This window comes from Myotis yumanensis, unplaced genomic scaffold (assembly GCF_028538775.1).
Source record: "Myotis yumanensis isolate MYYU_CA2020_CCGP unplaced genomic scaffold, mMyoYum1.0.hap1 SCAF_16, whole genome shotgun sequence".
Taxonomy (NCBI): domain Eukaryota; kingdom Metazoa; phylum Chordata; class Mammalia; order Chiroptera; family Vespertilionidae; genus Myotis; species Myotis yumanensis.
The window spans coordinates 4,879,958-4,904,528 of record NW_027223767.1 but is presented as its reverse complement, the minus strand read 5'-3'; positions in this window follow the sequence as shown (position 1 = coordinate 4,904,528).

The following is a 24,571-nucleotide window of genomic DNA, read 5'->3' as shown; positions in this document are numbered from 1 at the left end:
GCTTGCAAGGTCAGACAGTGCTGATGGCTACAGGTTGCTTTATCTTCTTCACCCCATAAGGGCACATGATCATGCCCTATTCTGGATTGTCCAAACCATCCTCCAAATACCCTCAGCCACTGGGAAGTATAAAGCCTTCTCCACCTGTGGCTGTGAAGGAGCAATTGGCCAGAAAGAAAAAATGGGAGTGTGCAGGCAGGAGTCAGTGACTCTGACCAGGATCATGAGTCCATTTCGCACACTGTGACCAAGTTTATGCATAGGAACATGCAGCACAGGACCTGCGGGTCTGCAGGACTCTCAAAGTTCCCAGGAGAATAACATTGGAGACTCTGCTTTGGTGGCCTCCATCCATTTCCTCAACTGTCTGCAACATTGGCACCAACCAATGTTTGTTTTCTAAGTGTCTTCAATTGAACAATGACATTCATAGGAGCAAAATGAAGTATAATGTTAGCATTAATATAACTTAGAGTAAGCTATGTAATATCTTCAGATTAGTAAGAAAATGAAAACAGGCACACACATATTACTTGAAAAATACTTTTGCAATTTAGTCTTTCCAGCTACTTTTAATCTCACTGCATGAATAATGTCTTATTTCAAACCCTACATTTCACAGCACTCCTGAGCTGCTTAAAGATTGCTATATTATGATAGTTAATGGATTTAAAATGATATTTAAAACAGGGTATGTATTGTAACAAATAGCTATTGTCATTTGGGCAATAGGGAGAATGAAAATAATGGAAAAGTGAAGGGAAAGTATTATTATTTGCTGAAAAGATGATCTATCTGTTAAACCTAAGATAAAGAACTGAAATGCCACTAGAAATAAAAAGCAACTTCAGCCTGGCCATCATGGATCAGTGTTTGAGCTTCAACCTATGAACTTGGAAGTCAAGGTTAGATTCCTTGTCAGGGCACATCACCAGGTTGTGGGTTCAATCCCCCTTAGAGGGTGTACAGGAGGCAGCCCATCAATGATTCTCACTCATCATTGATGTTTCCATCTCTTTCTAACTTTACTTCCTCTCTGAAGTCAATAAAAAGTATATATTTTTAAAAAGCAACCTCAGTACAGTGGCCACTTATATTGAATAGACTCAAAGGTGATGGTGTTCCCAGAGGCCATATAATGCAATGGTTAAGATTGTGTTGTCAGACTCTGGGATTCATGTCTGAGCTCTGCCACTTGCACTGAAACCTCAGGCAAGTTAGCTGAGCTCTTTAAGACTTGCCTTTTTCATGTGAAAAATGAGTTGCAAGAATAAAATTAAGTAATAAAATGTTTAACAGAAAGAGTTGACCTGTGGTGGACCCTAGGTAAATATTGCACATTGCTATCATAAATATACTAGAGGCCCGATGCACGAAATTCATAAAGAATAGGCCTTCCTCCCCCAGCTGCTAGCACCAGCTTCCCTCTGGCACCAGGGACCCACCCGGGCTTCCCTCGCAGGCCCTGCATCATTCAGAAGGTTGTCTGGAAGGACCTCTGGTCTAACTAGCATATTATGCTTTTATTATTATAGATGTACATGTGTATAGACATTCATCAAGTGAAAATGCAATGTGAAACATCAAAAAATTATCTAAAGCATTCAGATGTTAACAGGAATTGTGCAGGGCCTTCCAATGCTCCATTATTCCATCTTATCATAAATGCATGGATTTACTAATTTCTAGATAGAAAGATAGAATATTGCAGAGGCACAAATTCTCCTGAATTAATATAAAATTTACTTATTTGAAGTCAAAATCATAACTGGATTTGGGGGAAACAAAAACTATTCTAATTTTATCTAAAAGTAAATATGAAAATAAGCCAGGAAGTGGTTGAAAAGAATATACGAAGGGGACTTGCTCTATCAAGTAGAAAGGACGCTCAAGCAGTGTGGCCCTGGTGCTGGAGTGAGCAGTTCATGGGAGCCAAACAGCGACATCAGGAAAAGTAGTGAGCACACCTGGGACTGAGTGGATCATTATGGGGTCCTTTGGCATAAATAGCACTGGGGCAGCTGTTTATTTAGGGGAACATATTAGGTCAATATTTCAGATCTCACCAAAAACATTTAAAGGTATTTTAGATGAAAAGAATTTACTGTGCCTTTTTTTCATTTGAAATCAAATGCAGGTGGAATGAAAATTCTAAAATAAAAAAATGAGAGAATATAAATAGACTATTTAATTCCATGATTTAGATAGATAACACTTTTCATATTTTGATGTCTTTTTTGGATGAGATGTAAAGAAGTAAAAATGTCTGTCCTATGAAGTCCTGAGCAAAGAGCTTTGCAAACAGAGGGATGTGTGTGCAAAGGCCCTGAGGTGGGAAAGAGCCCACTGGGGTGAAGGAATGAAATACAGGCCAGGGTGGCTGGAGTAAAGAGGAGAGTGTGAGACAGGAAGTTGTGCAGGCCAACGGGGTTCAGAGCCTGTAGAGTCTTGTTCAGGTTGTAGAATTTATTCCAAGTGCAATTAGTAGTTTTAGAGGATTTTAAGTGAAAGATTTTAAGGGAAAGATATTTAGCAAATGTCTTTCCAGTTGCATTTTACAATAGTACTTTAATAGCCAGATATGGCTGTTGTATTTTTGATCAGATGCTTTGTCAGTGCCTATCACTTTTTATTAACTTTTATAAAGATACCTTTCTAATTTTAGAATATTCATTCCTAGGTTTAATTTTCTGGAAAAAAAAACTGCAGCATCTGGGAAATTTATTTTAAATTTATTTTTATTTAAGTATGGTTACTATATAATCATATATTGGTTATGTTGTTTCAGGTGTATGATATAGTGATTTGACAATTTTATCACCTCACCAATTCTCGTCACCATGGAAACTTATCAAAATATTGTTGAGTCTATTTTTCCTTCCCCTTTCCACCCATCCCCCACACCCTCCCTTCTGGTAACCATCCTTTTGGTCACTTTTATTATGATTCTGTTTTTGTTTTGTTTTCTTTTGTTTTTAGAGTCCACATATAAATAAAACTCTATGGTAATTTTCTTTCTCTGCCTGACTTAGTTCACGTAGCATAATACCCTCTAGAGCCCCCCATGTTGTTGCAATTGGTAAGATTTCCTTCTTTTTATGGTCCAGTAATATTCATTGTGCATATGCCCCACATCATCTTTATCCATTCATCTGTTGATGGACACCTAGGTTACTTCCATGTCTTGGCTATTGTAAATAATGCTGCATTGAACATGAGGGTAGCACATATCACTTTTAAAAGCTCTCCTAATATTACACGATACTTGTGTTTCAGTATAAACTAATGAAGTAGATTATGGTCATGTTTTATTTAGGCTTTTAAAATAGTCATATTTATTAATAAGTTGGTCCACAGTTGCTATTCTGTATGTGACAATCTTACTTTTTAATATGATATCCAAGCATTAACTTCCATAGTAAACTTGCATTCACTTATTTTAATTTCTATTATTTGGATTTTATTGAATTTTCATTAATATCCTCAAATATAACATGTAAAGGAATTAAAAATCACCCCAGATTCTGTTAACATTTTGGTGAAAGTTCTTCTAATTTTGTTTTTTTTTATTAAATAGTTTTTATTCACTCAATGTCCTGGAGAACATACTCTGTAAATATTGTCATCATTTTGAATGGCTGCATGCTATTGCATAATCATTGTGTCATATATATTTTTAATCAGTATTGTGATCATGGATATTTAGATTTTTCCTGTTTTTTTTTTCTATTATAGCCAATAAATCGGTAACTGTCTTTCTACATCATTTTTGGTTGTATTTCTAGGTACATTCAAAGGGATGCACACTTTTCATTTTTGTACATATTGCCAGAGTGTCCTCCATGAAGATAGTCTCAACTTGCTTTCGCCAAATTATTGCAAACTCAGGTTCATGCAGCCCTGCCCATGTTATCTGTGAAACATGTTTAATTTCTTAGCACTCATTACTGATAAATCATGTGACGATAAAGAAGTTTTTTTATAAATTCTTTCTTGTTGAAAGTATTACATGTGCCCCCCTTTTATCCCATTGACCTCTCCCAGCCCACCCATTTTCAACAGCCTGGATGGCCCTGGAGAGCATTATGCTAAGCAAAATAAGCCAGGCAGAGAAAGATACGTATCACATGATCTCACTCATTTGTGGAATATAGATGTTTTTTGAAAATTAACCCAATACCTTAAGGAAATAGCAAAAGGAACTTTTTGTAGCTCAACCTCAAATATAGAGAAAGGTATCTCTCTCTAAGAAGCAAGGATAGCAATCAAATTATATTGACAATTATTATACATACTTGAGACCCAGAAACTTCTTTTATGCTAGAAATCACTGTGATAAGATTAGACACTGAAGCAAATATCAAACTGCTTATGTTTGGTCTTCCGGTTTTTGTAAATTTAATTTAATATTTCTTGAATGTCATGGAAGTATGCTACACAATCAATTTAGAGCATCTATAATAATTCAGATGATCATTCTTTTTGAGACAATTCCACTCTTTGAACTGATTTTATAGGAATTCAAGCAACTGTGATGAAAATAAAACATGAGTACTAGTAAATTTATGACAACATTGTCATAAAAATTTGGATTCACTACAACATCTATCAACAGGCATGAGTAAAATACATTATTGTGCATCATAATGAATACTTATTCAGTTATAAAAAAGTGTTGGTATATTAATGCTGATATGAAAAAAATTCCCATGATAAGGTTTAAATAAGAAACACAAGTTTGTGAAATCCTATTTTAATTACATACATGTGTGTTCGTATATTATCAGAAAAATCACACCATTAAGATTGGGTATTTTATTATGTAAAAAACAAGCTATTAAAAATATATTGTTCATGTGATTTGACTCTACAACTCTACTCCTATGGATACAGATCCTAATAAATCATTCAAAATGGAATTAGTTTTATAAAGGAAGATATCCATCATAACATTTTGTACATTTTTTAAATAAAGAGTGTCTAAATACCCATCAAATAGGAAATTCCTAAGCACATGATGGTCCCTAAACAGGTGAAATATTCTGCAGCATTTTTATGGGCACCAGACATTTCTTGTGGGGTAAGGATAACAAGACAGAAACTATTTCAACACGCTCAGGAAAATACTAGAAGCAAATATGCTACTGTGTTGCATGTGATTGTCTCTGGGTGATGGGATTTGAGGTGATTTTACTTCTGTTTCTCAGTGGACTGAGATCCAGGACTTCTCCTGGGTAAGAATCACTCATTCCTCCCAATGTCCCAAGGGTCCAGCCAAGGACTTGGGGCTCAGAAGACATGAGTACTGTCTGCCTAAGGGAGACCATGTGGCTAAGCCTCCAGCAAGGTTTGGCTTCCCCCAAGCTCCTCTTTCAATATGAATCACTAAGAAACTACCACCACACTAGGAGCTTCCTCAGTAAGTAACATTGGGTGTTGGAATTTCTTGAACTGGGTCTGAGAATGTAGCTCTGGAGCACTTCAGAACAGCATCCACTCTATTCTCCACTGGGATTTTGTCTCACAAGTTTAGACAGAGAAGCAGAGGCACTACCCAACAAACTCCTTGAACACCAACTGAAAAATGCATTTTCAGAGCATGCCATGTGCTTCTCTGATCACCTGAAGAAAATATCGAGGGAAATCTCCAGTTCTTTGCCCCCAATCAAGGATTCAAGGGATCACTTTTGATCCACAAGCATTTGTTGATACTTAATGGAAATTAGCCTCTAAGGTTTCCTTGTCTGGCTCCTCCATATATCTCCAACTTCAACCTGGGCATGGTGTCTACTCTTGCCCTGGGCACCTAGGCACAAAACTATCAGACATGGTGAAAGTTTGGTCCCCAGATCTCCTGGGACCAGGACATAAACTTGTGCATAGGGGAAATAACAAGACATGTTAACCCGGATTATCTCTGATCCCAGAGATGAGACCCAGCTCCATGGAACCCGCAGGGAAAGGGGGAATTAGGCTGAGACGGTGCATCAGGAGCACCCACCGGGTCAGGAATGAGCCTGCCTCAGTGCTCCTATCTGTTTCCTCACTAATGAGGCTCCAGGGTGGTTTGCTTCCTCTACCCTCCAGGTTCCTGGAATCAGATGCTGCATTAATCACTAGGAAGATCTCTGTCATCCAGTTCAACTCTCTTGGTGGGTAAAAGTTGGATGATTTGGAAGGTCTCTCAGAAAACCTGTTCCCCATCCCAGACTTAGGTCTCCACAAGCTGAAGGAAAACAATGGGTAGGGAAGTGGGTGGTTAATGTTGTTTGGAATTTCGTTTTCTTCGTGCAGAGCTCCCTAAATCATATGCCTCAATCATGACACCTCATCACTTCTATTCCTTGTGAGACATCTTTCTGGTTTTATTATATATATTTTTTTACATCTGATCTCTATTTCCTTCTTCTCCCTCCACATATGTAGCTACTTCAAAATTGGCATGTATGCTTGAAGATAGACATATTCATGTCTTTGTATGTCTGTATGTTTTATAGACACACAGAGTTTTGTGCTATAGATTCCATAGTGTTGCCTACTTTCTGTATTGACACTATAATTTTTATGATCCACTGTCATTACTGTATGAATATACTAATCCCTGATTCTCTTATTTCTAAACCATTCTCTCTACACACAGACTAATTTTCTTAATGTCTATATTAAACTGTATCACTTTTCTGCTTAAAGCATTTCAAGAACTTCCTATTACAATTAGGGAAACAATGGAAACCGGCGTATAATTTCTACTTGTCTGGCTCCTACATACATCTCCAACTTCCACCAGTATTATTCTCTTTCTTCTGCTCTCCACACTTCAGCCATACTGGCTTTCTTTCCATTTGTTGAATTCACAAAGCTCTTTCATCTCAGCGCCTTTGCCCTCTCCCCCTACCCCACCTCAACTTTTGAATGGCTTTCTCTTTCTCAGCCTTCAAGCCTCCCCTAACTGTGGACATTGTTGCAGCCATTGTGGAGAGACTTGGGCTATATTAGTCACCTTGGGTCAGGCTCCCTGGAACTGGAACAGAGTTTAGTGAAGGAGTGACCTCAGAAGTACAAGATGGAGGGAGGTGAGCAGAGATTTGGACTCAGCACATTACGTGCAGCCTGGTCCTGAGAGGGGATCTGGAATAGGAATTGTACCCATTGAGTTAGTCCCATTGGAGGTAAGGAGCCAGGCTTGTCTACCCAGTGCCAGTCGTTACTGGCCTGCAGCTGAGCCTACATCCCAAGGCAGTGGAGGGGGAGCACCTAACCCCTCTGGCCAGGGAAAGGAAAGTTTGGAGCCATTAGCCACCAACATCTACAGCATCTGGGTGGTGGCTAAACCAGCAAGTAAAATTGCACCCACTAATAAATCTTAAGGTGTGCACGGCCTTCCACCTACAAATTCATTGTTAGCAAAATACTCTAGAGAACCTTTATTCACGTGCCCAGAATGGAGTATAAAAGAAAGACCATGTCAGCATTGTTTATAATGGTGAAACACTAGAGATAATCTAAATTTCCTTCAACAGGAGAATAAAGTAATCATAGTAAGTATCTATTAAAGGGATAAAAGTAATGGAAGGGAGTATGTGTAGCCACGTGGATGAATCTCAAAATATGATTTGAGTGAAATAGCAAGTTTCAGGATACATTCTGATTGATACTATTGAAATAAAATTTCAAAAATTTAAAATCAAAACTAAAATATTTTGTGGATATACTACTTTAGAGTAAAATTATAAAAACGTACATAAGAAGGACAAGCACAAAGTGGATGATAGTACCTAGCTCTGGGGAAGGAAAAACTGAGATGGAATCAGGAGTTCAACGGTCTTCCAACTGCCACCCTAATGTTCCATTTAAAGACACAAATGCAAGGGCAGCATTTTATGATTTAGTAGTAATACCAGTGATTATATTTTTTTCTAGACACTGGTCTATGTATTTGTAATACTCACACCTTAAAAAATTACAAAAATATTCATGTGAGTATATGTACACCTAAAGTAATATTTCTTTATTTCTATGTTAGCTCTTTACTGACAAATGACAACAGAAGAAAGTACACCAATGATTCATTTTCTCTTTTTAGGATCTATCACAGCAATTTGCCACATTGTATCATGTCAGATAAATTTGTTAGCTATGCTGTTCATATACAATGCAGTTACCATTCCCAAGAATGTTTATGTCAGTGAAAAAATAATCATAAAAAGACTCACGTTTTTGAGATGGATAAGGTTTTGGAACTTATTGCAGCTGTTTCTTTGCTATCTATTCTAGCAAATATTTCCAGTAGCCCATGCCCACCCAATGATGCTGACCTGAAAGCTGGGTTCATGCTCTTAAACTCTTAGGGGCTACAATTTGACACAGAAGGTCTACTTTTTCTCATGTGTCCCAGCGCAGCAAATGTTATTCAAAAAATGACAATTCAAGCTTGAGAATGAGAGTCCTATGCTATAAGTTCTCCTCCAGTGATTCCTAACGCTCTTTGGCTTGTTTCCTGCTGGGCGGTGGCCAGGAGCGAGCATCTGATCATTTTCACTGAATGAGATCATATGAGGAGGCACGGCTCAGTGCCATGCACGTGAGGAAGTGCTTAGGTTTAGTTGAGCACACAGATCCTGAGTGATGAGGACGGGACCGTGTGCAGTGAAAATGCTTTCCCTGACCATGTCTTAGCTTGCCCCTGTGTGTCCATGTCTAGAGTACTGTGGACCCAGTCAGAGCGATGCTTCTTTTAACAAATGCATGTATCCACCAGATTTTATTTATCCATTTCCCCAGCTGATGAACACCTAACTGCACACCTCTACAAACAAGGCTGTGATGAACGGCCTTGGATGTCTCACTATGGACCTTAAAACAAGTCCTGTGAGGTATATGCCAGGAATGGGATTCTAAGATAGATAGATAGATAGATAGATAGATAGATAGATAGAGATGGGATGGTGGTTATATATTCATGCAAATATATGTATATGTAGTATATATCCTAATATAGGATATCAGAACAACTATCAGGACTTAGAAAAAAGTATATATATGAATATTCAAATATATATAAAGTATTTAATTTTAATTTTTCTGTGTACTTATAGATGGCCCTCCTGGGTGCCTGTACTAGTTTATGGTTCCATCACAGTCCATGATGTTTCCATTTGTTCCATAGCGTCACCAACATTTCGCATCATTAGACTCTAATCTGGCATTTACAGTGGTGTAAAGAGCATCTCATTACTTCTCTGACCAAAAGTGAGATTTAACATCTCTTCATATTGTGTTAACATTTCAGGTTTCCCTTTATGAAATTCCATTTTCATATACTTTACCCATTTTTGTTCTGATTTTCTTCCTACCTTTAAGTGACAGACAGTTCTTACAAACCCTATATGTTAATCGCAAAAAGGAATTTCAGAGATAGCTTGCAGGTGTTAAGGTAAAGCTTCTATATTTGTACTCAGGTGTTTGAAGGGATGTAAGTTTCTATTTCTCTGGGATAAATGCCCAGGAGTGCAATTGCTGGGTTTTGTGGTAGTTGCATGTTTAGTTTTATAAGAAACAACCAACCTGCTTTCCCCAGTGGGTGTAATATTCTCCATTCCCACCAGCCCTGTATGAGTTACAGTTTCTCCACATCCTCCCCAGCATTGAGTGTTATCACAGGCTTTTATTCTAGTTAGTCTTCTTGTGGTTTAATTAACCTTGTCCTGATGGCTTATGATGTTGAACTTTTCAAGTGCTCATGGGACATATTATAGCCTCTTCAGTGAAGTGTCTGTTCATTTATTCCATTTAATTCTCCAGTGAACCACCTGGGCCTGGATGCCCTTCATTAGATGCTTTAACTACAAATTCAGTCTCTTTAGTAGACTAGTCAGGGCATCACTTTATTTTGACTAAGGTTTCATAGTTTGTTTCTTTCAAGGAATTGGTTTGTTTCACCTAACTTGTTGGAACTATGGGCACAGTGTTTTTCTCTGTTTCTTGGTCAGTCTGGCTAGAAATCTGTTTATTTTACCAATGTTTGCAGAGAAGCAGTTTTCCAGTTTGTTGAAGGCTATTTTACAATTCTTTGTTTTTTATGGTTTATTTTTTTAATTTTTACTTTATTTATTTTTTTCTTTATTGATTAAGGTATTACATATATGTCCTTATAACCCCATTGCCCCACACCCCACCACTCATGCCCTCACCTTCCTGGTGTCTGTGTCCATTGGTTAGGCTTATATGCATGCATGCAAGTCCTTTGCTTGATCTCTCCCCCTTACCTCCACCCTCCCCTACCTAACCTCTGAGGTTTCACAGTCTGGTCAATGTTTCTCTGGATCTGTTTTTGTTCATCAGTTTATGTTGTTCATTATATTCCATAAATGAGTGAGATCATGTGGTATTTATCTTCTCTGACTGGCTTATTTCACTTAGCATAATGCTCTCCAGTTCCACTCATGCTATTGCAAAGGTAAGAATTCCTTCTTTTTTGCCACAGCATAGTATTCCATTGTGTAGATGTACCAGGGTTTTTTAATCCAGTCATCTGCTGATCAACACTTAGGCTGTTTCCAAATCTTAGCTATGGTGAATTGTGGTGCTATGAACATCGGGGTGCATACATCCTTCCTGATTGGTGTTTTTAGTTTCTTAGTATATATTCCTAGAAGTGGAATCACTAGGTCAAAAGGGAGTTTCATTTTTAGTTTTTTTGAGGAAACTCCATACTATTCTTCACAGTGGCTACACCAGTCTGCATTCCCACCAGCAGTGCATGAGGATTCCTTTTTCTCCTCATCCTCGCCACCACTTCTTTGTTGATTTGAGGATGACAGCCATTCTGACAGGTGTGAGATGGAAACACATTATCGTTTTGATTTCCATCTCCCAGATGACTAGTAACTTTGAACATGTTTTCATATGTCTCTTGGCCTTCTACATGTCTTCTTTACAAAAGTATCTATTTCAAAAGAAAATAACTCTTTGTTTTACTGATTTCTGCCATTATGTTTTTCCCTTCCTTGTTTCTTGGAGGTCACTCTGTTGCTCTCTCTAATTTACTATTTGGATAATTTGAACTCTCTTTACAACCGTAGTTCTTTCCTTAGAAGTCTATTTAAAACTAAAATTCTCTCTTTTATGACTGCTTTTGATTTTGTTTTTCTTTATTATATTTTAGTTGTAAATATTCCATAATTTCACTCTTGATTTCCTTTGAACCCAGGGTACATGTAGAATATACTCCACTTCAGGTTCACTTATGCTTTCTCATGTGCAGATATTTGGTGGTTTTAAAGCTATTCTTAATTATTTACTCCTTAGCTTCCTGCATTATGATTAGAGAACATACTTGCATTATGTATTATGGATCATGAACATAGCGATGGAGAAAAAACATACTTTTCCTTTAAAATTTATTGAGACTTCCTATGTGACATAGCACAAGCTAATGTTTTGTTTTGCTTTTTAAGACTGGGCATTAAATGTCAGGTGCTAATATAATGTGTGTAACAAAGCAAACAATAGCTTCCATTTGTCAAATTTTCTCCTGATTTTTAAAAAATAACTTACTGCTTCTCATTTCATAGGTCCTGTTTCTTGAGGGAGGTTTAAAATGTACACATTCTATTTTATAAGCCAGCATCCTTTCCATTAACTTAAAATACATGCCGTTAAATGCATCCCTAAGGATTTCTTACACATATGCATTTGTTCCCCAGCAAGACACACTCTTTTCCATGCTTTCCTGTCTTGTATTCCCTTACTCTCATCCACTACACAGTACTGACACTATCTAGTATTTTAGAATTTTATTTCACACTTTCTATGTATCCTTTTAGTCAAGAATAAACTTTGCTGCCAAAACCGGTTTGGCTCAGTGGATAGAGCATCGGCCTGCGGACTGAGGGGTCCCGGGTTCGATTCTGGTCAAGGGCATGTACCTGGGTTGCGGGCACATCCCCGGTGGGAGATGTGCAGGAGGCAGCTGATCGATGTTTCTCTCTCTCATCGATGTTTCTGACTCTCTATCTCTCTCCCTTCCTCTCCGTAAAAAATCAATAAAATATATTTAAAAAAAAAAAAAAGAATAAACTTTGCTATGTTATTTCTCTGAAATCCACATCCAGGGCTCTCTTTGACTCCTTCCCATTTTATTAGGAGAAGTCCTCCGACCTCTGCTCTCTTGCAGAAATCCCCCCATGTGTGGGATCCAGTGTTTGGTCAGCAACTGGAATTCACAGTCCTCATACTCCCCTCACTGCTATGAACCAAAGGCCACTCTCTTTTTCTCCAGTTCCAGAGATCCACCATTTCTTCACAAATGGGAAGATGCAGGCACAGGTCCTGGTTGATGTCACATCGACTGTCCTGTGGACACTAGGAGCCTGTGCAGCCTGGAGTGAATGACTCACTCCTAACTAGAAGGAAGCTCTGCAGTGCAGGCTTGGGGTCTGCTTTGTTCCCTGGATTATGGTCAGTGCCTAGAGATGTGTGTGTACCTGGCAGGCCTTCTGATATATTTGCCAAATGAACACAAACCAGCCACTCTCAGAGCTAGGTGAGCCTTGGGCCCCATTGCTCACTCCTGGGACCTTGGGTTCTGGCCTCACCCAGGTCACGTACCCCTCATAGAATCTCCAATCTCTTTATCTAAGGAGAAAAAAGCTTAGCTCAAGGCTCTGAGGAGAATCTCAAATGAGGTGGAGCCTTGGTTATAAGGAAGAGAAAATGACCAATTAGCTCAACTACAGCCCCTGCAGCACACCTCTCTACTGTGCAGGCACTCAGAGAGGACTCCACTGAGTCTCTGCAATAAACATATGCGCTTACTCTTTGGTCCCCTCACCTCTCTGGGTTCAGATGAACAAACACTCAGAGACAGGAAGTGACCTGAAGACTCCCAGTAAGCAGGTGGCTCAGTGACCACTGTGCTGTGGAGAGGCCGGTGGTCACTGGTAAGTAGTTTGTCCCACACCTGTTGGGTGGTACTAATGTTCTGAAGTAGCACGGAAAGGTGGGGATGAAATCAGAGTCCCTGCTCAGGAAGGCCGGCAGCTAGTATGCCACCAGTTTTTCCAGTCAGTATGCCTGGGGTCTGCATCATTCTGTTGCTTTTTTTTCTCTGTGAGTCTGGATTTTATTAGGAATCATGAGTATGTGGTGCAGGGGCCACTTGGCTGGTTGGAGGTTGAGTCATAGGGTTGGGCTGGGCTGACTGGCCTCTGTCTTACGCTCAGGATGCCTCCAATGCAAGGCCAGTCCTTGTCATCTGACCACCTAGCTCTGAGTCCTGTGGAGGCAGAGTTCTGGCTTCCAGGAAGGGCAGGTGGAGAAAGTGAGAACCCTTCTCATGGGAGGGTTAGGGGTCCTCAGGCCAAAACACACCTCAAATGATTCTCCAGCTCAACAGTGTCCGACTGACCTCCCACCCGCCAGAGAGTTCTGGTTAAAAAACAGATCAGTTGGAGGCTCCCAATGGGGCCACCACATTAGTTTCTGGGTTGTGAGCACATTTGTACTTAAGAAGGTTTCTCTTTGTGTTTCCAGGTCCAGTCTCTGTACTAAACTGAAATGTTAACAGAAAAGCAGGTGGGCCCTCCTGTGCTTGTTGTCAGCAGGGCCACAGGCAGGACTGAAAGCTGGACTCAGAGTGCCCGGATGCAGATGGGGAAGCATTTGATGTGGGAAGATCACTGGGCTGCCAGCTGGAAGAACTTCAGGTCATTCCACACCACACCTTTAATGAGGACCCACAGCATGTTCTGCTGGTGCTTGGCCTGCAGACAAGGCGGCTTATACCCTCCAGGCACTGGCTTTTGGACTCCATGATCTTGTCCTTGGTTTTGTTGGACAAAAACAGCACCTTCTTGTTCTTCTCCTTGGTGACCACTGTCATGGATGGTGGGTATTGCTGTACCTCTTCACTGCTCAGCAGCCTGCTGACCTGGAGAGAGAGAAAGTTTGCACTTGAGTAAGTTTTGGGCAGTAGGCAGGTATTTCTTCTCAGAGTCTCTCTTCCTGTAATGTAGGCTGGGCTGCCATCCAATAATCTACCTGCAACCCCATCAGCTCAGTGCCATCACCCTGGCTGGGGGAGGCCAAGCCACACTCACTAATGAGGAACAGAGTGGGGTGACGAGGCCTCTTTGGTGACCAGAGGTATGGAGAGTGGGATGGATGAAAGAATGCTGCAGCCCAAGGGGGCCCATCATCTGAGTCTCTTGACATGGCTGAGGACAGTTCCACTATTCCAATTTTTAACACCCCCACACCCCTGCAACATGAAGGAAATGAATTGCAAAGACTCCTTTTTGGGGATCTTCTGCTTGTAGGCGGGCATGGCATACTCAATAGGCAACTGGTAGGCACAGTTGGCCCTGTGATGTCCTGTTGTTTTCATAACGATGTCCAGCGTGTACTGTTTGGTGCTCTGTGACTCCAGATTATGGAACGGGTCCTGACAGGCCAGCTCCTGAAGAAGTTGTTGTAGCAGTAATGCATGGAGCCCTGGTACCTGACCACGTGTGGGAACCCAGGGAGATGACCAGAATGTGAACGTAGCCCAACCAGTCGAGCATCTTGTAGGACAGCTGCACTAGGAAGATCCGCAGCACTGCGCTGAAGTAGTCCTGTGCCCTTGCCACCAGGATCCTCACCATCTTCAGGGGCTGTCCATTACAGTTACAGTATCTCTGCATCTGAGAGATGATGATGCTGAAGGCCATCTGGACATCAGTCGTGGAGCAGGTGCACAGCGATACAGCGTGTGCCCCTGCAGGATGTCTGAGGGGAAATGCTCCTACCAGTCAGAGGTGTTGACGAGGATGATGTTCTCAGGAAGCTGGTCATCAGAGATGAGGATGTGGTTTAGCTGGTTGTACATGGTCTTTCTGGGGATCTGCAGCTGGCTCCCTGGGTCTGGGCAGCACTCATTATCTAGGCTGTTGGCCCTCTTGTGAACCAACCCCGGATGGAGGACTCTGCCTCCAGGCTGTCCTCCAGCTGCTTCCCAGGGGACCGAATTCCTTGAGCCATTGAGTCAGAGCCATTATCACTTGACATGCTGTCAAAGTATCGCCTCAGCTTGGGCTTTGGGGTGCTGGTGACACTTACATCGTCCTCCATGTCTAGACTACTCTCGCTGGAGCTCTCCACAGTGTGATACCGAAAGTCCAGGACCTTCTCTCCTTTAGGGACATGCCTCACCAGGGCCTGTTGTGAGGATAAGACCTCCTCCGACACTTGGGCCATGAGCATGCATTCCACAGCTCTCGGGTGGTAATTCTGGTACCTGGTCATGCATCTCCTTCTTACTATCAGATTCCCTTCGTTAAAGTTATTCTCCTGGGAAGAACTGTGGGCGGCATTTTAGCTCGCTGCCTGCTGAAAGAAGAAGCTCTCAGACATGTTGCCAGAGTCGTTATGCAAGGTCAGGGCCTTGGTGCTGGCCTGTATAGCACTGGCATCATGATCCATGGGCTTACTGGACAGGGTGGCCATCTAGGATCTTGTCCACCTGAGGCGTGGGTATGCTGTAAGCCACAAATTTGGAGTCACTGTGGCTTGGCTGCTTGCCTCCTTGGGCCCACGCGTTCTCAGGCAGGTGGGCCAGACTCAGTGGCTTCTTTCAGATGCTGGCACTGTGAAGGCCCCACATCTCCATCTGCAAGCTGGAGTCTGACAGGCCTTTGATGTATATCCTGAGCTTGGGATTGGGGCTGCTGAGGACACTGTGATTCTCTGTCATGTCTGGGCTGCTAGAGAGGCCTTCGAAGTGTTAGCCTGAACTAACACTTGGGGTGCTGAGGACGCTGTCATCGTCCTCGATATCTGGACACTGTCACTGGCGTTCTCCAGCATGTCATACAGGAGGTCCAGGTCCTCCTCCACCTCCTGGAATGCTCCACATAGTCCTTCCTGCCCAATGTCCAGGATCTCCTCTGACACTTTGACTGTGTGTAGCCATAACAAGACTTTCTGGTGGTAGTTCTGTTGCTGAGTCATGGACATCCTTCTGACTATCAGATTCCCCTCATCGAAGTCCTCCTCCTCCTGGTCCTGCCTGTGGCTGGCATTGCAGCTGGCCTCTAGCTTCGAGAGGAAGTTCTCAGACTTGCCCTTAGAGTGGTTCTCTGAGCACTCAGCCTTGAGATTGGCTTGTCTGGTGCTGTTCTCATGGTTGATGGACGGCCTGGACAGGGAGGAGGTATGGATCTTGTCCACCTTGCTGGTGGGTGCGCTGTAGCCCACAAATTCATTGTCACTGTCACTTAGCTGTTCTAGTCCGAAGGCCCACGCATTCTCTGTCATGTGGGCAAGAGTCAGAGGCTCCGTTTTGGTCCTGGCAATGTGGCTTCCTCACATCTCCATCTGCTAGCTGGAGTTTGACATGCCTTTGAATTATGGCCTGAGCTTGGGCCTGAGGATGCTAGAGACGATCTCATCATCCTCCATGTAGGGGTCACTTTTCCTGCGGTTCCTCAGCATGTCAGCACGAAGGTCCCTCTCTGACACTTTGGACCTGTGAAAAGCGCCAGGACTTTCTGCTTCAAGATTCCTTGTATTGGTCACTGCAGCTTCTTCTCCTTCTTCTTCTCAAAGTCTTCCTTGTGCAGGTCCTGTCTGTGCTTTCCACTGTAGCTGGTCTAGAGCTCAGAAAAGGAGCTCTCATCCTGCCCCTCAGTGAAGTTACCTGTGGACTTGGCCTTGGGGTCGGTCTGAATGGCACTGTCCTCCTTGTTGATGGGCTGACTGCACAGGGAGGAGATCCAGATCTCGGCCACCTTGGTGGAGGACTCCTTGACTATGCAGCAGAGGCTCAGCATCTGGCCACACTTGGGGTTTTGCTGCATGACGTCAGCCATGGGGATGGCGCCCATGGCCAGTGTCTTGTTGCCCAGGACGGTCCTATTCTTATAGCACTTCCTCTGCTCCAGCATGATCTGGAGCTTGTCGCCTCCTCCCTTGAGGAAGTGATTTTACTGCAGGGAGAAGGTCAGCGCCAGGTCGGTCTGCACAGCTCCACTACAGGGCAGCACAATCTCTTGGGACCACAGGATACCCTTGGAGTCCCGCATCTTCATGGAAATTACCACGGAGTTGAGGTCCTTGGCCAGCTCCTTGACGATCACTAGCTTCTTTAAAGTGATACTGCACCACCTGGGAACCCAGCTGGGCCTGGAGCAGTCCACCTCCCAGGTGGCTAACAGGTTCTGGGGGACCTGTGCTTTGAGCACCGTGGATGTGCTGGCCTGGCCCACAGTTCGTGAGGAAGCTGCAGCTGCTGGCACCCTACCAGTCCTTTTCCTACTCAGTGTTGATGGTATGTCCTCTTGTGGTGGGACACAGGAGGGACATGATTGGTGGCAATAGGTGGGGTATACGTGAACGAAGCAGAGTGTGGTCACACAAAAAGTGGGCACTCACTAACTTGTGATTAGGTCAGAGGATGCCTGGGTGGTGGTCTTTTAAGCTCTGGGACCTAAATTTTTCACAAAAGATGTCGTGAAGTTAAAACATTTCTAATCAAAAGCAAGTTTTTGGTGTTTCGCTACATCTAGGCTGGCATATTCACTAAAAAATTGTCAATCTTTAACTTAACCTATTGTCTTTTGGAATCCGGAAAAACATAGCTTTGGAATGTCAAACGAATTTTCCTTGTTTTGGACACACTATGCTCTGTGGAGACCACAAATCCCCTCATTGTTATTAAGTTCATTGTTGGCTGTTCTATCCTGTATCCACCTGTGTGAAGAAGTATGTGTGTATCTATCACCAATGGATTTGATACAACAAACATACATCTCCACTTTTGATGGTAATATCTAAAACAAGGTGAACATGGCCATTCTCCAGAGCATTATTTCAATGCATTGAGATTTTGCTTCATGGTAATTGACAGGGGGGCTCAGATAAAATCTCAACAATTGTTCACAGTTTTCAATGTTTCTTACATTGACATTTACTTGGCACAATACAGCAGAATCCCAGAAAAGCTCACCCAGCACCACCCTGCAGACCTACACCTGGTGCTAGGATGCAGCAAAGGGCCCATTGGCCTCCCAGTTCCCTGCCCGTTCGGTGAACTGGTGTGAGTTGTCTCTTGGATCCAGGACCTTCCCTTGCTCCTGCTGTGGAAGTTATTTGAGCCATATTGTTAATACTGTTGGGGGAACTAAGGGTAATGGTTGACAGATCCCAGGCTAAGGAGAGACAGAAGGGAAAATGGGCCTGGACTTGACCACTGGCTTTTCTATTGGAATTGCCATTTGTGAGTCTGGGGAAAACACCGTGGCTGTATAAATGAGAGCTGTTCTTGTTCATCTCAGAAGATGAAGGGGATTTTGATTGTCAAAATCTTTCACTTAATATTATAATTCAATATCAAATTACATGCTCTTTCCTGCATGAATCTCAGGTGTTCTTAGGCAAGTAAGGATCTATGCGGCTGTGTCAGAGGTCAGTCCTCACGACATGCAGGAGCCCCATGGAGAAATTCTCACAAAACTGTAATTAAACTAACTGGCTCTTCAAGGGGAGCACTAATCAGGTTTGGTCCACCTGCCCTGGTGGCCCTTCTGGTTGTTGTAGACAGCAGGGAGAGAAACCGAGGCACATAAGAGGGTTGAGTGAGACTCTAGGAAAGTGAGCATCATGCTGCTCAACCCATAAAGCAACAAACCTCAACCCACTACATCACACCTCAAGAAAATTTGCTGAGAGACTGCAGATACCAAACAACAATAAAAGCAAGAGCCACAAACACACCTATAATTAACATTGGAAGTTGTGCCTCTACGGCTGGGAACTCCCAGACTCCAGCCCTCATTACTATTCCTAATATGACTTGCAAGTGCTTTACAGAAACGAGAAGATTTAACTAGAAAATATCAACTGAAAAATGGCCAATATACAGTTGTCTTTGGGTGCCTTAATTAATTTTTCTCAGGCAAGAAAAACAAACACCACCACTAGAAAAATGCCGTCTGAAAATTAAACTGATCGAGTGAATAGGAAGCGCATCTTGATTTGGAAATTAGAAACTTCTAAGGAGGAGCACAGTTAAATTCTCTTTAAAAAACGAATTAATAAGAAATTTCAGAGATTATCTCTGAACTCTCCTGAAGTTAATAAATTCTAACACCCGTTACCCCCTTCTATAGCACTTCCACTATTTGTGTAGCTCTACTCTAAAAAAGAAGGAATTCTTACCATTTGCCACAGCATGGATGGAACTGGAGAGCATTATGCCAAGTGAAATAAGCCAGTCAGAGAAGGATAAATACCACATGATCTCACTCATTTGTGGAATAGAATGAACAACGTAAACTGATGAACAATGTCAGATCCAGAGATGGAGAGGTATCGATTGGACTGTCGGGCCCTGGAGGGAAGGTAGGGGAGGGTGGGGGTAAGGGGGAGAGATCAACCAAAGGACTTATATGCAAGCATATAGGCCGAACCAATGGACAGGGACCATGGGGAGGTGGGGGGGAGGGCATGAGCCGGAGATTAGGGGTAACGTGGGGATAAGGACACATATGTAATATCTTAATTTTATATATATATATATATATATATATATATATATATATGAATACAGTAGATATTATTAATAAAGAAAAAAGAAAGAACTGGTGAGCTGATAAAATTGTCAAATTACAATATCAAACACCTGAAACACTATAACCATATAAGATTGTATATCAACTGTTCTTAAAAATAAATTTAAAATAAAAATAATTAAATTTCTCAGATGTTGTAGGCATTTTAGAAAATTAAACCTAGGACTGAATATTCTAAAATTTAAAAAGGTATCTTTATAAAAGTTAGTAAAAAGTGACAGGCATTGAAAAGGCATCTGATCCAAAAATCAACAGCCATATCTTATTATTAAAATATTGTTGTAAAATACTAATAGAAAGATAGTTGCTAAATATCTTTCACTTAAAATCTTTCACTTAAAATCCTCTAAAACTCCTCATTGCACCCAGAATAAATCTTACAACCTGAACAAGACTCTGCAGCTCTGGACCCCTTGCCCTGCACAACTTCTGTCTCACACTCCTCTTTACTCCAGCCACCCTGGCCTGTATCTCATTCCTAAAACCCGGGGAGCTCTTTCCCACCTCAGGGCCTTTGCACATACATCTGTGTCTGCAAGGCTCTTTGTTCAGGATTTCCTAGGACTGACCTTTTTCCTCCTTTACATCTCATCTCCCCCCAAAGAAATCAACATGTGGAAAGTGTTATCTATCTCTACATCATGGAATTAAATAGAGTCTATTTATATCCTCTCATATTTTGTTTTTAAATTTTTCATTCCACCTGCATTAGACTTTCAAAAGAAAAAAAGGCGCAGTAAAATGTATTCAACTTAAACTCATTTTAAATGTTTTTGGTGAGATCTGAAATACTGATCTAATATGTTCCCCTAAATCAGTGGTTCTCAAACTTGGCTGCACATTACAATCACCTGGGAGTCTTTTTAAAATCCTAATTTCTGGGCCTCATCTTCCGAAAATTCTGTTTCTTTGTCACTAATGTTGTGACTCCAACCCATAACAAAGAAACAGAATTTCCGGAGGATGAGGCCCAGAAATCAGGATTTTAAAAAGATTCCCAGGTGATTCTAACGTGCAGCCAAGGTTGAGAACCACGGCAATAAACAGCTGCCCCAGTGCTATTTGTTGCCAAAGAGCCACATAATGATCCGCTCAGTCCCACGTGTGCTCTGCCCTGTACCTGATGTCGCTGCCCAGCTCCCATGACCTGCTCACTCCAGCACCAGGGCCACACTACTGGAGAGTCCTTTCTACTTGACAGAGCATGTCCCCTTCTTATATTCTTTTCAACTGTTTCCTGATTTGTTTGCATATTTATTTTTAGATAAAATTTAGAATAGTTTTTGTTCCCCCAAAATCCTGTTATAACATTTACTTCAAAGAAGGAAATTTTAGATTACTTCATAAGAATATGTGCCTTTGCAATATTTTATCTTTCTATCTAGAACTTAGTAAGTCCATCCACTTATGATTAAATAGAGAAATAGAGCATTGGAAGGCCCTGGGCAATTCCTGTTAACATCTTAATGCTTTAGATTGTTTTGTTGACGTTACACTTTGCGTTTCCACTTGATGATTGTTGACATAAATATGTATTTATAAAGTAATGGAACATATATATTGAGTGTCCACCACGTGCCAATTCTTTATATTAAGCACTTTTTTACTTAATTTCATCCTTGCAACTCATTTTTTTAAAAAACATATTTTTATTGATTTCAGAGAGGAAGGGAGAAGGAGAGAGAGATAGGAGCATCAATGATGAGAGAGAATCACTGATTGGTTGCCTCCTAGATGACCCCCACTGGGGATCGAACGCACAGCCTGGGCATGTGCCCTTGGCCAGAATCGAAACCGGGAACCTTCAGTCTGCAGGCTGACGCTCTATCCACTGAGGGAAACTTGCCAGGGCGCAACTCAGTTTTCACATGAAAAGAGCAAGCCCTAAAGAACTCCGCTAACATGCCTGAGGTTTTAATGCAAGTGGGAGTTCCATTCTTCTCACTAAATTGTTGTTTTTGTTGTTAATCCTCACCCAAGGATAAGTTTCCATTGATTTTTAGAGAGAATGGAAGGGAGCGGGAGAGACAGAGAGAGATACATCGATGTGAGATAGAAATCGACTGGTTGACTACTGCTCTTCCCAGACTAGGGCCAAGGATCTAGCCTGCAACCAAGGTATATGCCCTTACTGGAATCAAATCCAAGACCCTTCAGACAGCTGGCTCCCTGCTACTACTGGCTGAGTGATCTCATTCACTCTCTGACTGCTCTAATTTAATTAAGAACATCCAGAATTGTTTTCTGGTCACTAGTATAAAGTGAAAAAGCATACAACCACTGAAAAAGCATCTGATCCAAAAGGCAACAGGCCAGTTAGATGGGCTGATACCTCCACTCCAGGGCCCTGAACCACGTTCCCCAGAACCACCTGGATGTGGAAACGGGCAGACGTAAGAATAGGGGGAAATAGACATCATGTTCACCACAGGCCATTGTCAAATAAAACGTCGACTTCTGGTTTCCACTCTGACATATAAGAAGTTGGAAGTCCTTACTTTCATCCTTACAGTAAAAAAAAATTTAAGAAAAGGTGAACAATCTGAAAAAAGGAACCCTTTTGAAATCCATCAGTTCATTGAAGTCACATGACTATGAAACTAACTTTTGCTGCTGCAAACCACTGAGGTTTAGGGCTCTGTTAGCACAATACAACCTAGCCTATCTTCCAGATAAGACAGAGAACATCTTTTCCCCTCAAAGTGAGAAACAAAATCAAAAAGCATAAGAGAAGACAGATTTGACCACATCAAAATGTAATGCATTTCCTTGGCAAAACACATAGCAAGTGGAGACAATGGCAAGCTAGAGAAACCATTTGCAAGCTACATGGCAAAAAGCTGATATCCATAACAATTGAGATTTCCTAACAATCCAATGGGAAAGAGGGCAAAAGCCCTCCAACTGAAATTCCAAAACAAGAAACAGGCCAAATAGTATGTGAAAAGGTATCCAACTGCAGTTTAAACCAGAATGAAAAATTCAAATGAAAATATTGTTCTCTCTCTCCCTGGACAGAGTGCCTCATCAGTTGGTTAGACAGTCATTTCATACACCAGAAGGTGTCAGGTTTGATTCCTGGTCAGGGCACATACCTAGGTTGTGGGTTCTGAAAATGTTCCAGAACTAGAGTGTGTTTGTGATGTGATGTGACAGTTGTGAAAAATTGTGAATGTACTTGAATTTGGAATTTATGTTTGAGGGATCATAGAGTTAAAATTTATATAATTTAAATTTATTTTAAATAAATCTTATTTTAAATAAGTATTCCTTTACTCAATCATATAAGAAAAATACACTAAAATTCGAAGTATGTGTAAGATACACAAATTTTTTTTATATTGCTGTTATCAGGGAGGGGAAGCCCTCCTGCCATAGCAGCTGACACATGCTGTGGCCCAGGACCTGGGACCACAAGCCTCAAAGGAGATGAAGCCAGTAGCTCATAAGCCACAGGTGGTTCCATGTCTGGAAGTTCAGTGACAGCTGTGCCTGGAGCCTACTTGGCTCTGGAGAGGGCATTAGACTTAGGGTTTCCTCTTTAGGTGTTTCTTGATTTGCTCTGGAGCTGTTTCTGTAGATTCAGAAAGAGAGCATGTTACCACCATGACTGCCTTCTGTGCACCTCCCAAGGCAGGGAACCTCCCATATCCATCTTTGAAGTCTCAGTTCAAGACCAGACCCCAGGAAGTCCTCCAGACTGTAGGCCATGGGCACTGACTGACCTACTCTCTGCTCCTGTCTAATCCCAGCCTCTGAGAGCTCTTCTCTGTGTAGCCCAGCCACACGCCATCCCCCTCACCCACACCAGCACCCAGAGGCCTCCTCTCCTCCTCTGTCTCTGCCTCAGTGGGCTCAGGTGGTCCAGCTGTGAATGGAGATGATGGGCCTGGTTTTACTGGTCAGCAACTGGAAAGTTGACTGCTAGGGAAGCTAACAGCATCATCAGGCTGGTTAATTCTGGAGGTGCTGGTCCATCCAGATGCCCAGGATGCAGGAGACTGTCCTGGCGAGAGAGATAGGTGAGTGGGAGAGACTGAGGCCTGGCCTTTCCTTCCATAGGGCCCTGCCAGTGCACCACTCAGAGAGCCTGGGGTCCTTGCCCCTGCTCTGCCCATCCATAAGCTGGACCTCCTCCTTGTTCACCTTCAATCTGGCAGTCCTGGCAGAGATGCCCCTGGTCACCCAGGAAGGCTGGCAGAAAACCCTCCTAACTGACAGCTCTGGATCCATGAGTGAACCACCTGTCCCCTTTTCCAGGGGAACCTGACATGCTCTCTCTGTGTCCCTGTTCCCTCCCATGACCCTCTGACCCAAATGTCAACTTCATGAGGATAGGTCGGGCTGCTGTCCACCCTGTTCTATGTCACCCATTGGCACACAGTAGGTCCTCCAGAAATATCTGACCAAAGAGAGAACAAATGGATTCCATCTCCATCCCTAGCTTTCCAGGGTCTTTCTATCACTCAGATTTTGGCTCCGAGTACAAGACTGCGCACAGAGACCACAAGGGGGTGCACCAAGAAAGCATAAAAGATGCGGAGACAAAAAAACATGACAGAAATGGAGGATATGGAGCTAAGAATCGCAATTTTGAGGGCTTGCCATAAATTTGTGCAGAGCCTCACGAAAACTAATGAGACCCTCGATGCTACGATAAAGAAATTAGAAAGTAAGCATACACGGACTGAAATAAAGAATATTATACCCAATAGCAGACCAGAGGAGCTCAAGAATCAAACCAAAGATTCGACAAAAAACACCCAATTGGAAAAGCAAAATGAAAAAAGAATCCAAAAGTGTGAAGATAGTGTAAGGAGCCTCTGGGACAGCTTTAAGCGGACTAATATCAGAATTATTGGAGTGCCAGAAGATGAGAGACAGCAAGATATTGAAAACCTATTTCAAGAAATAATGGCAGAAAACTTCCCCCATCTGGAGAAAGAAATGGACTTACAGGT